Source organism: Zootermopsis nevadensis, unplaced genomic scaffold, assembly GCF_977971745.1.
Source record: "Zootermopsis nevadensis isolate Lab colony 2312 unplaced genomic scaffold, Znev_1.0 Znev_ptg000002l, whole genome shotgun sequence".
NCBI lineage: Eukaryota > Metazoa > Arthropoda > Insecta > Blattodea > Termopsidae > Zootermopsis > Zootermopsis nevadensis.
This window is the reverse complement of record NW_028259134.1, coordinates 16016698-16028196: the sequence shown is the minus strand read 5'-3', so window position 1 is coordinate 16028196 and position 11499 is coordinate 16016698. Positions and strand designations below refer to the sequence as shown.

The 11499-nt window shown below is 35.3% G+C and overlaps 1 protein-coding gene across 3 annotated transcripts in view; it reads left to right on the top strand.

Annotated features, from left to right (window-relative positions):
* Positions 1-215: 215 nt before the first annotated feature.
* LOC110835194 (GTPase-activating Rap/Ran-GAP domain-like protein 3) overlaps positions 216-11499 on the top strand; it is a 245277-nt gene continuing 233993 nt past the window's right edge. For all 3 annotated transcript variants that reach the window (XM_087351136.1, XM_022075163.2, XM_022075162.2), the window contains exon 1: positions 216-373. The gene's annotated coding sequence lies outside the window, so the exon portion shown is untranslated. The remainder of the gene's footprint in view (positions 374-11499) is intronic.

The following is an 11499-nucleotide window of genomic DNA, read 5'->3' as shown; positions in this document are numbered from 1 at the left end:
CCGTGAGATTGTGAAATAACCAAAAAAGTTTGAAGTGTACCTAAAATAGTATAAACAAGGAAGAGAGGTTCATGACTGCGTCGCATAGAGGTGATCAGAAGCTGGATGCAACAGAACGACACCCGCACAGAATCAGGTTACACCGAGTCGGCGCGCTGGCTGAGAGGCGTCTCGTCGTGATGCGGGGCGTCGCATCGCGCTCCATTTGCTCATTCCGTCGTCTCTCCGATGCGAGGAACTGTCACGTTCTGATCCGCTGCGTGTCCGGGTGTAATCACGTGTTGTTTGTGCATCGTGTAACCGTTGCTGTGCAGCGTCTTCAGAGACTACTTAACAAATATGTTTTGTTACAGTCTGTAGTTGTCAGACAGGCGTAAGTTGTTAGTGAAGTTATTATTCGGAAGAGTGCTTCTATTCTGCAAGTGTTGTATTTTTTTTTGAATTAATTTATGGGTTCACTGGGCTATTTATTTTGTGTATATGAGGTCTGTCTTCAACATTTTGGTTACTGCATGATTAGTAATTTTTGGCATTGAAGTCACTTCTGGGGATACTTATTTTATTTTAGAAATGGATGGTTAGTAGTTTTAAGTACATAATCTCCATTATCAGCTGTTTTTTAATTTAGTGCTTATTATCGCTGAACTTATTTGTAAATTAATTCTAAATATTGGGAATTATTATAAATATCATCTCCAATATTAGCCATTCTTTTTATTTCTTTATCGAAGTATCTAAAGCTGTTAGAATCCTAACCATCGAGCTCAATTGGTCGCACTAGTTTGTTTAAGTCTACATTTTGAATATATTGTCTCCATCCCAGATTGAATTATATACTAAACACTAATTTAATTTCAGGACCTAAGAATTACTTCTATTAAAAAGCCTCTTTTGCCAATATTTATTTAAACATGCAGTTTTGTTTAGCGGCGTGTCATACACAGTAATAACTTTTAAAATAGTGAAGTCGGAATCGATATGGACTCAAAGTTTAGTTTTAAATATTTAACTGCAAAACAGGCCCGCATATTTTGTTTAATTAAGTGAATAGGTATCATGATGTCATTCTAGATATACTATAAGCATTTGGTAAGATGTACGTGTATTTAAATTCGTATTACTAACTTATCTTTGCAAAGTTATTTTGTAACACTGCAATTATGATGTCCCAACTTATTCGAAAATGAGATCATTAATACACATCTTACCTCATTACATGAAGGTTTTCAATAATTTGCCTTTAACAGATTGTTATTTAATGATCTCAAGAATATGAATCACATGTCAGCTTGGTTTTGTAAGGAATTTACACAAGATTCATTCATGTAACAATTAATACGCCAATGTTATATCAGCCGTTACGCTTGTATTATTTATAAAATACACGGCTGATGTTCATGATATTTAGTGTCTGTAGGCTACATTAACAATCATCGATAGAATGTAGTTTTGGGTTATATTGAACTAATGTAGCCCATGTCTTATATGAAACTCAAATTAAACTTTAAACACACAATTAAAAAAAATATAGTATAAAATTAGGTTCATGGCTTAAAGCACAGATCTCATGAGCTGTATAGCTTATATTTGAAACGTGTTACTATGTAATATATTTTACACTTTACGGGTTTTCAAGGGAAATTCCTTTCGCGTCTGTGGTTTATGATTACTATGGTCATAATCAGGTTTGTTGTCGTTAGAATTTGTCTGTGAGCAGTACAGATTGACATCAGCGAGAAACAGATTATGTTTGCAGAATCATTGCCTACGAAGTATTAAAACCGGAGAGATACGAATTTGGAACACACACGCATTGCAACTTTTTACTCTTATATTTACTATTGCTGCATGCTAGTACGGAAAGATGAAGATTTTTTTTTTTGGGGGGGGAGGAAATTGCTTTATACGTCTCTTCGTCATTCCGTTTCATGATACCATTGTTGAAACTGATCTATGCGTAATTCACAAGAAAAAGTTGAAAAATCTGTAACTTCGTTAAATACACATGAATTTATTTGTTTACCGTAGAATCTTTCGCAGACAGGATATGTAATGAAAACAAACGGCTACTAGATTTGCTGTAAGGTAAAATTCTGTTTATTTTCACTAGTAATTTTGTTCCATACCTTGTTCTGAGAATTTCAACGTTTATACTTGTATAGCTGCAGACTTAACTCTGTCGAACATTTGGATTTCAACTGACTGCATTTGGTCCCGGTATCACAAACAATTAATTTACGAAGAAGAGTGAGATGGGCGGGACATGTAGCGCGCATCGATGGGACAAGACGTATGTACCTGGTATTGGTCGGGAAGCCTGAAATGAAGAGACTACTGGGGAGACCTAGACGTAGATGGGAGGATAATCTCAGGCGGGATCTATGGGAGATAGGAGTTGAAGGAAACTGGATTTTGTTGGCCCAGGACAGGGTCCGGTGGAGGGCTTTGGTTAATTCGGTGATGAACCTTCGGGTTCGGTAAGCCATCTAGTTAGTTAGTTAGTGGGCTGCACAGGACACGGTTTGCTAACGGGTTTGAGTAGTCGAGGGACAAACTTGGTGATAAAAGTTTTTATGAAAAATAATATAGTTTTATTGAAATGTGTGATTCCAATATCAGGACAACACAGAACAAACTTATTATATTAACCAAATTATTTATAAGTAATAGAATAGATTAACTGTATTTGCTATTAGTGATATAAATATAACATTACTGTAAATATGGTGCTCGTTTGATAATCACTGAATGGGAATTCAGCAGTGAAAATGTTTTGTCAACACTGATCCACACATCTCTGTCATTTTGTTGAAATTCTATGACGTATTACAGTGCATTGTAATTGAAACGTGTCTATCGATTTGTTTCCCACAGAAATATCTTCAAAGTTCTAAGCCATTTTTATAAAAGTAGCCAACGATTTTGGAAAAAAGAGTAACATAACTTAAGATAACTTAACCTAACCTAACCTAACCTAACCTAAACTAATTGACCGAACCTGGTCTGACCGGACCTGATCCGAACCTGAAGTGACTTGACCAAACCAAACACAAACCTGACCTGATATAACCTGACCTGACGTAATATGGCCTGACGTAACCTAATCTAATTTAACTCAAAGTAACACGTGACATGAGCTGAAATAAACTAAACATCTATACTGGTCTATGCGAAACTAAACGGAAGTAAACCAAACTAAGCGAAAGTATGTCGAGCTACAACGATCTACACGGAACTATAGTCTGTAGTAAAGTGTCCTGAGTACCTCAACTGTACCTAAATATATAGATATATTCCAAACATCTGTAAAGGAAGGAAAAATAAAACCATGACCAGGAAAATTTTGTTATTTTATGGTAATAGTTCGACGACTGAATACCTTATACGCCATCTTACTGACTTCTCCACAAAACATATGTTTTCATTTATGAAAAATATATCTGGGTATTTATATATATAGGTTTGTTTTTCGTTTTATTTTTCCTTTCCTTCAGAGCTGTTTCTCCTGTAGCCCTTCCTTTTCATTCCTCCATTTATGCAGTCTTAATCTGAACTTACCCGTACCTATGGTTTAATTACGCTTCTAATTACAAGTTTCATGAGCTTTATAAGTATTTACCCTAGAGAAATGCTTTCGTATGTGGCTTACAAATTATGCGTGTACAGTATTAGACTGTTAGTTAAAAATTGTATTGGGTATAGTATCAAGAAAATTATTTTTCCCTTTTGAACATAGTGGAAAGATTTAGGAATTCTGTGCGTTGCTTTAAAATGATGACCGTGCAGAAACTAATAATTAATTTTACTACGTCGACAAATAGAGGAGCAGACTTCTCTAGCATTGCATATTATATTTAATTCGGATTTCAGAAATTATTTATCCTTAGATAATCCTGACAATATTATACCATGGCAATATTTTAGAAGCAGTGAACAGTTCCGATGCAGTAACCAAATATACATATTGACATTTTTACATAATGAAACTCTTTCTGCTTATGGTAGGAATGCAGTCTTTCAATCTTTGCAGCAATCAGTAACCTGTTTAAGAATTTATTACATTCTTATACGTGTACTGATCAACTTACATTCATAAATTGAACTCTCTGCTGTTATTCTCGTGTGCTCAAGACCAGTTCAGTTAATCAAAAAAATCTTTATTGCTTCTTGTGTAACTTTATTTTTATAAAGACAAGCAGCTTCGAATGTCGAAGGTCTCTCAGTGATTCGACAAATATTGCAGTTGCAATCTTAAAAGTCAATATTTTTTTGGGTTTTATATAGCCGTATTTCAAAGGCGGAAAAGGAAAGCGGACTGGTTTATAATTTGAATTATTTAAAAAAAATTATTACGTATGATGACAAAACTGAAGATAATGAGGTTAGAAGGTTGTGTGAGAGATTATAAACGTATACACAATTTTGGTCTCAAAACTTAAAAGGAAGAGGCTGTTTGAAATGCCGAAGAGTATTTTGTAGGATATTACAATAAATTGTTAAAACTTATTGTATGTGATTCAGAATAAGTTAAATTTTTGAATCTTTTGAAAACAGATTGATAATTTGGAATTTCTTGTCTAGTTGAGCAGTTATTTATTACCATGTTGACAAGAATCCGCCACTGCACCCTGTGTAGAGCAAAACAAATCCAGTCCACACGATTCCACCCAATTTCCAATCATCTTTGATAGTATTATCCCACTTACGCCTAGATTTTCCAATTGGCTTCTTTCCTTCAGATTTTCCGATTAAACTTCGTGTAACTTATTGTCTATCCAGTTCTTTCTACGTCCTCCGCCCACTTAAACAACCTTTATCTGATCATCTAAATAATATTTGGTGAAGTGTACAAATTAAAGAAGTCTTCGTTTTGCAGTTTCCTCCTGTCATATACTACTTATTTACTCCCTCAAAGGTTCGTTTTATGTCAGTACAAAGCAAGAGATTAAATTTTAGTATTTAGCTTCGTACAATTCTGATTCTCACGTTTTTAGATAGAATATTAGAAGACGGAATGAAGCTTACTGGTGCCTTGATTAATTCTGTTCCATGCTACTTTGCAGTAAATTCCATTTGTTGGAGCTTTGGTTTAAGCTACAACTTTTATGAGGAGAATCCACCTTAACGAACGTAAATGTTGTTTACGATGAAGCTGTTTATGTGACTTCTGTAAAGGAACATTGATAACCTCTGTTTTATTTAATGTAATTTATCTTGTTTGTTAGATATCGTCAAAGAAAGTCAAACTTCACTTCCAAAAAGACTTAAAAATTGTAGATATTCTTCGCTTATAAGAAATCACCCTTGAAGTTAATTTTGGAATCGTGTGCTAAGAGACAGATTTAATCTCAGCAAAGTGACAAACTGTTTGGAATGAAAAATACCAGACATAAAGAAAGCAACATGGCAAACACTTCCATATATTGAGAACTTTTCGTTTTCTTTTTAGGTTCAGAACTGTATACTAATCCAATATCTCGTCCTCTAAATAGGCCTGTTATGTTACTCGGCACTTCCAACTGCTTAATGAAAAATTCATCAACAAGAGGTTCGTCAGAAAAGTACAAGGTGCTGAGAAGAAAACTTGAAACTCAGCTAAAACAGATAAAAATGGGACAATTGAGACAAATACGTAGTTTGGAGCTTTATAATTTGTAAATTTAAACAAATATTATTAGGATGTATTACATAAATGTGAATTAGGTGAAGAGAAGTGTAGAACCTGTGTAGTTATTTATTGTAAGTGTAGTATGTGAGCAGATTATTCTTTGGTTTTGTGAGTAAGATGAATTGTGATTGTGCAGAGTCATTTCTGTACTGTTGATTATCATAATAGTATTGTAGGTGAAAGAAATGAACTAAAAATTCTGTGACAAGCTGAAAGTAGCAAAGAACGCACTTGGAAAATAGTCTGCATGAACTACATGTTTTAGCACGTATTATAAAACATGTTTACTGAATTGTCCATTTTTGAGGATCTTATATTTAAGAAGTTAAAGCCACGTATACGCAACTACAGTTCAAGAAAGTAAGTTCGAAGCTCATAAAGTTCTGTATATTGACTACACTGGAATCAGGATCAGTTTGGAGTCAAGTATTCTTAAAACACTTGAATTATTTCAGCAAAAGTTCAAAATGCTATTAGAATATGTAGCATGTAATGCCTTTATGATATTTTTTCCTACTAAGGTAACTACAACTTTGGCATAGAAAAGTATGCACAATTAAATTACGCTACGTTGATGCTTTTTACCAGACAGGATAAAAACAAATCAGATTAGATACAAGTATGTTGCTCCTTTATTTGAAGATTTCCAGTTTTAATTATATTTCAATTAATTCGCAAAAAACAAGATATGTTAATTGTACTAAAATATTTCTGAAATATTAACTGACCTATGCAGCAATCAAAGTAGGCTAAAACATTTAGTTTAATCGCTTTGGAGTAATATTGAAGTATATTTCAGTGCAGTTTAACAACCCGATACTATCGCCGCACGTCCCGAAACGTCCCTAAATTATCTGAAGCAATATTTGAAATACTATTTAAGTATTACAAAGTTACATTACTACTTATTAACAAGCCAACTGACTCCATGGAGCGGAGTCTTCATTCAGAAGCTAGTAGTACGCTCAACTAGTTAAGATATTTCCAGCGTTGCTATGGAATCCGAAATTTCATTACCGTGTTCACAAAAGTCCTCCACCGGTTGCCGGGGACCTGTAAACCCATTCTACGTCCTTTGACCCTGTCTCTCTGAGAATTATTTCTAACAAACACAAAGTTTAACTTCCTTCTCTTGGTAAACACACGTTACATTACACCTTCCTGTTTAATTTTGTACTCATAATGCTGATTTATTGGTTTAAACGTAAAGGAGAAACACGGAAACTCTATTAGACGCTAATAAGGAAGTTAGTCTGGACGTAAACGCAGGGACTGATAAGTAAGTGTGCGTGTTCGTATCTTACTAAGTACAATGCAGTTATGAATCATAATATGAATGTAGCTAATAAATTGTTAGAAAATGAGCCGAAATTCAGTATTTCGCAAGGAAAGAATGAAATCGCAGTTACAGTCATAATGCAGTTAGGATAGATTCAATTCGGGGATTACTTGTTACTACAGAGTTCAAAATCTTTTATCTTCCTTTTCTCCCATCTAAGAACCTAACGACTAAACTATGATAAACTGTAATTTTTTTCGTTTTGTTTTAGGACTACTTGGGGTTGAACAGTGGTCTGTTACTAGGCGGGAACAACTTAGACTCAGGATGCTTCAGAATAACATTGTGAACAGGTATTATAGAAGGATTGGGCGTGGGGGTCTCAGATACTAACAAACATCGTACATTGTACTCTTCAGTACGTGTTTTATTTATTAGAGTTGTGAATTAAGAAATGTAAGATGGACTTGGTGTTTAATAGCATTGTAAGATGAGAAATGTACAGAAATTTTAATTAGAAAACCTGTAGGAAAATGTTTACTTTGGAGACCTTGATGTAGATGGAAGGACAGTGTTAAATATACTCAATGTTCTGGTAGTGTGATTTAGGAATTTGGGTTGAACGGGCTCGCAATAGCAGCTGAGCGGCTACCGGCCTCTGAAACAGAATAAAATTTCGTGAAATAGGTTAACTGTTGAACTTAATCCTTCAGCTATCAAGTTGTACCCTGTAGGTTATATGTCGCATAAAAGTGCTAACCTATACAAAACAAAATTTAAGCGCCGGGCTAATAGCAGTCATTCCGATTGTACCTTGATCGATCCCAGGGCTCGCCAGCCAGCAGCAGCAGCCTCCTGCAGTTGCAGACTTGCGAGACACGAGTCACAGCCCCCGTCTTCCCGTCCAGCCGGATTATTCGCTTTGAATCTTTATCTTATTTACCTGATTATATGATAACGGGAAACGTGCGTTTGCATCTGTTCCTAACCATCACACCATAAAAGCGTGTGGTTGGTCTGAAGGTAACCTCCATCTATTCTATAGAGCTGGTTTGTGTAGCGTTAACGCTCTGTAGTCGTATGCAGAAGGCAACTGTTAACTACGTCGTCTTATTTGCCTTAGTGATAGGCGTTGTCTTCTGGATTCTGACGCCGTGACTGCTCTTAAGTTGTTAATCTCCGTCTTGGATGGCTGAAACGCCTCCATTGAAGATTGAAGGACTTCGGAAACGAGAATACCACGATCGACATATACTGACAGACGTTTTTCGTTATTTATTTTCAGTCTTTCTATAAAATGGCAGAATTGTTCTTTTCTTTGTGTCACAACGCCTCACAACAAATCTTTACATATTCACCTCTCATTATCGTCTTCCGATATCATTCGAAACTATGCAACTTGTAAAGTTTAAATAAACGAACGGCTCTTGCCAAAGCTCACCCTGCAACGAGAGACGTGAAGGAGACTTAATACAGTTACGTAGAATTTCACAAGAAATTTTCTTTAGGCACAATTCATTTTTCTTAAAAAAAAGATATAGGATTTAGGTTTCTCACGGCGGCGCCATATAGTCTGCTAGAAGTTTACCGTTTCAGAGGTACTGGCTGCATTCACGCCGTGATTATGGAAGCGCAAAGTACCCCTGAAACGTCCGTAAACATAGACTGCGTGGTGCTATAATCCAGAAGGCAGTCTGAAACATTTACTTTGAGAAGATAAGAAAAAGCATATATACCGACAGTTAGAGTGCCTTCTACGGAGATACTTTATTTTATAATCTCACATTCTAATTATATGTTAGACGCAGGGCACTCTTTCATTAAACTGCTTTTTCTTCTTGAACCTTAAAGAAGTTCTCAGGTTATATCATGTGGCATCGAATAAAATGGTAACATGGGAGTTCCTTAAACCTCGTATATATTAATCAGTTCTTCGTTAAGTTTCGTTTTAAACTTCTTGCAAGTTTCTCTAGTAACTTTGTAATTTGATATACGTTCCACCAGCACTTCATCTTCACAGTTCGAAAACAAATACCAAGTAAAGTTGTAGGGTGCCGTTGTAAGTTAGGTAAACATAATAGACACGGTTTTACTCGTCAGATGTCAGTGAAGAACTTAAGACGCCTTGGCGCCTTAAAATGTTTCCATATGTATAAACAGCTTTCTGAAGTTCGTAATAGTACTATTATTATTATATTACTGTCTTAGTGAGGCGTATTGTTATTGTTATAATATACTTCTGCTTTAAAAGTTCACTGTTACTTTGTTACTTATCTGGTCAAGTACTGTCCATTCTTAAGGAAAAGGAAGGTACTTTCACTTACTCACAAAAGCCCGCCATTGGACCTCATCCAAAGTTCTTCTTCTCCACCTTCAAATCCTATTTTTAAAATATCCAATTTTAATATTATACTTGCATCTACGTCCAGGCCTCTCGTACGTTAATCTTCCCATGTGCCTTCCGATTCAACATTGTTTTACATCCCGCTTATCCTCCATCATTTAATCACTGTGAAGTTGTAGAGGAAGGGACTAAATTATGAAGCTTTTAATTATGTAAATTCATCCACCCTCCTGTCAATTCCTTCCTGTTAGATCCATATTTTCCCTCCAGCACTTGCTATTAAACGCCTCTAAACTGCGTGCTATTCTTTATAGTAAGTGATCAAACAGCTGCAAAACTTGGTATATAGGAAAAACGTAGATTGTGGTATTTTGATAATACTGACCAAGTAAATAATTAATTAAAGAAATTTTGAACGATAACGCTTACTGAATGTAAGAATGACTGCTAAAATGGATTCTCATGAATTGCTGGGTTATTAATCGTCTCCCTTTCTTCCATTTGTGAGAAAGAAGCATAGAATGTCATTGTAGTCATATCGAGTTCGTCCTGACAACTGTGCCGGATTTCCTTATATTAAAATGTAGTCTATCATAAGTGTTCTTTCAGAAATAAGTTGAATTAAGTAGCTGTAGAAACCGCATGACTTTCAGAAAAGAATGCCTCTTGTTCGTGGAAGCTACGAAGCTTGTCGTTTGATAATATGCCCCACGAATTATTTTCGTTTAGGAGTTGTTCTTTTTGAGATTTAAGGTTTTCTTTCGGGTACAGCAGAAATAGGTCACCAAATCGGTGCAGTACGCAAATAAGATTTATTACTTCAGAGGAAGTTTAATTAGTTCTCATACAATACTTTAAATTAAATTATAATCCTATCAGGTCATAAAGGTATAGGAAGAAGATGGCTGTTGTTTGGATCGTAGCACCGTGCAGTCTGGTAGATACTGAGAACAGTTATGAAAAAAAGTATAAGGTCAGGATGAAAATCTAGTATTTAATAGAGTGCTAATCTAATTAATGAAAGGGGCTTCTCATATTCCATTATAAGTGATATATAAATTTATTAGGTGAGTTAAATGCATTTTAATATTATTATGGTGATTAAATGAGGGAACTAGGAAAAGCGTTTAGGAGGCAGATTTCAAAGGAATACAAATCCTGAAAGATTTAGACGTAAATGCGAACGTAAGGTTAAAAAGAACCGTACAGTAATAAGATGCAAGGTTTGCATTGAAGTGATTGAATATATGTCGATGTGCGCTTTTGTGAACATTTTAACGAGTAATTGGGTTTTATAATAGCACGACATTTCTTGATTGACCAAATAACTGTCATATTAAGCGTTCTGGAAAATTCTGTGCTACTGAAAGTTACTTATATTACAATAAATACTCCTCCAAATCTGTTGATTCTGTAGGTGACAAATTCAGAAGTTACGAATTGCCATGCAGTACACTCTGCTGACCTTTATCAGTACTAACATTTGCTAGTTAAGTACTGGGTGTTGATGAGAATACTTAAGTCAAAGTGAGATAGTGACATGAACATGGAGAAATTTATATAACGAGAAGCTTCATCATTTGCACTCATAAAAGGATCTTTTCTGGCGACCAAAGTGGAACAGGTTGCGAAAGTAGAAAAGACGAGAAACTCATGCATTTATATTAGAAAAAATCCAAAGGAAAGACACCGCATAGGAGATCTAATCTTAGGTAGGATGATAACTTAATATTAAAACATAACATAAAGAAATGGACTAAGATATGCCCTGGACTGATTGACAAAATATGTGTACAATGCACTTGAGGATCGCTGGGTTCCATAAAAGGCTGGGAATTAATTAAATATCTGAGAGACTATAGGCGTTTGAAGGACTCTGTTTCATGCAGTTTGTTTAATGACGCACGCAATTAGTTCGACGTCGGTGGTCAATTACACCTAACGATACATGGCGTGTAAGCGGAACTGTAAATAACAAGCTCTCTTTCACAGAGCTGTACACGTACAAAACATTCATTCTAAAGCTCTTTCTATTACCATCAAAACACAAAGAGAATGAGTAATTAATCACGCAGAAGTTCTAAAAAATGTTCTTGTAACCTAAGCTTGGCGTTCAGTAAAAGCACGTAATTTCTTGGCTTACTGCTTAAATATGAAATGTTAAAAAAAAGAGCCCGGATCATTGGGGGGTGGTTTACAGTAATTATA